Source organism: Petromyzon marinus, chromosome 1 (assembly GCF_048934315.1).
Source record: "Petromyzon marinus isolate PM22_M1 ecotype Great Lakes invasive population chromosome 1, UKy_Petmar_22M1.pri1.0, whole genome shotgun sequence".
In the NCBI taxonomy this organism is placed as follows: domain Eukaryota; kingdom Metazoa; phylum Chordata; class Hyperoartia; order Petromyzontiformes; family Petromyzontidae; genus Petromyzon; species Petromyzon marinus.
In genome coordinates, this window is record NC_133667.1 from 16,928,615 (window position 1) to 16,930,650 (window position 2,036).

General features: G+C 54.7%; 1 long non-coding RNA gene across 1 annotated transcript; it reads right to left on the bottom strand.

Moving 5' to 3' along the window:
• Nucleotides 1–766: 766 nt before the first annotated feature.
• Nucleotides 767–1,794, bottom strand: LOC142930600 (uncharacterized). Its single transcript, XR_012946556.1, has 2 exons — nucleotides 1,479–1,794; nucleotides 767–1,443 (listed from the first exon to the last, which is right to left on the bottom strand). It is a non-coding gene; the product is annotated as an uncharacterized LOC142930600 (long non-coding RNA).
• Between the last annotated feature and the right edge of the window lie 242 nt (nucleotides 1,795–2,036).

Consider the following 2,036-nt stretch of genomic DNA (forward strand, 5'->3'; position numbering starts at 1 on the left):
GTGGAGGGGGTTGGAGGGGGGGGGTAGTAGGGTCTGGGGGCCCAGGTAAGAGAGGAAGACTCTGTAGGAACGGGGTGCGCGGAGCGCGCGCGGGACGGAGTATTTATTTATTACTGGAGGAGGAATCCGATGATCTATGAAGCTCTTTTTCCCCACAGGTGTCCAGTAAGGGGGGGGGCACGGGGGTCTGAACGTTAACAACAACAAAGAAAATTACGCAAAACCCACGATGGGAGTGCTGAGTATAGGAAAGGTAAACAAATCGCTTTAAATATATATACACAGGGATTTAGAGTGTGACACAGCGCTTGTGTGTGTCTCTCTACTGCCCTCTGAAGGTGGGGGGAGGAGTGGTGGGGGGTTAGTGGGGGGTGGGGGAGAGACAGGGGAATTGTGAGTCCGTACATGCAATGGGTTTACGGACTAGAAGTTGTTCTGGTTTTAGTGTGTGACTCTGTGTGTGTCTCTCTACTCCCCTCTGAAGGTGGCGGGCTAGAGGGAGGTGGTGGGAGGGGTTAGTGGGGGTGGGGGTTTAGAGAGGGAGGGGGGGGAGACACAGGGCAAGTTGTGAGTCTGCACGTGGTGCCCTAGGCACCGATCTCTCTGTGTTGTTATTGTTGTTGTTATTGTTGTTGCAAAGTCCCGGCGCCTCTGGACTCTAAAGAAAGAGCGAAGATTTGTTCTGGAACGCAAAGCAAAAAAATAATAATCAAATTATATACTTCTATATATATTGCATATTTTAAAGCATTTTTGCATCCAAGGGTTGTATTGAGGTAATGAGACCGCGATGATGCTCGTGATGATGATGATTCTCACCATGATTCGATGATATTGATGATGATGATCAAACGTCTTCATTCATTCCCAGTTTTCTTTATTAAATAACAACAAAAATATATCATCGATCGAAAACAACGATGGGGTGGGGTGGGGGGGGCAGAGGAATGCAATTACCGCCCCAAGTGTCCGACGCGCCGCGATGACCCCCTCCCACACCCCCCCCCCCCCACCCCTGGCGAGGGAGGGTGAAGGTCACGGAGTTGTGGTGGGGGGGGGGGAGTGTTTGGGGTACGCGGAGTTTACAAAGGTCACGACCCCGAGCGTGACGCTAAAACCGACCGCGAGGAAATGCAAAAGAAGAAAAAAAATTCTTCCGTTTGCTAAAAAAAAAAATAAGAGCTAGCGGATGTTGCACTATGAAAATGTTCCCATTGTGATGAGGTCTTTGAGTAACGACGGCTGATGATGATCACGTTGACGATGTTGATGATGAATAACTCCCCTCTCCCTAACCCGCCCCCCCTTTATTTTTTTAAGCCGGGTCCCCACACCCACGAAGCAATCGGTTGCGCTGCCCGGTTGCAAACTGGTTGCGCAACCAGTTTGCAACCGGGTTGCGCAACCTGGTTGCGCAACCAGTTTGCAACTTGGTTGCGCAACCTGGTTGCAACCTGGTTGCGCAACCAGTTTGCAACTTGGTTGCGCAACCAGTTTGCAACCGGGTTGCGCACGACTGGAGTCGGTTGAATCCCCCCCCCCCCCAGCCGCAGCTTTTGTGTCGCGCACGACAATTATGCCTGAGTGTGCGTGTAAGCAAGTCGGTTGCATGCAACTTCTCGCATCCCATTGCCGAGACGCCCGCGTGCACGAGATGAAGTCGCTCGCGACCGGGTTGTGCGCCACCGGTCGATTTGGTTGCTCGCAACCGGTTGCTCGGGTTGTGGAGCTGCCTTTAGTCTGTCTGCACTATGAGTCGGAGCGGGATACCCCACCCCCACGCCCCCACCCCCACCGCCCCCCCCCACGCCGCCCCCCTCACGCCCCCCCCACGCCCCCCCCACGCCCCCCCACGCCCCCCCCCCACACAAAATGAGCAACGCACTTTTGTACAATCGGCGCTCGCTTTGTTCCGCATTGGGTTGGACACCCGCATCGAATGCAACACCCGAGCCGTGCTAGGGCTCCGCCTCTTTTCCACTGCCGCACCCGAGCCGTGCTGGCTCTGTTCCACTGCCACACCCGAGCCGTGCCGG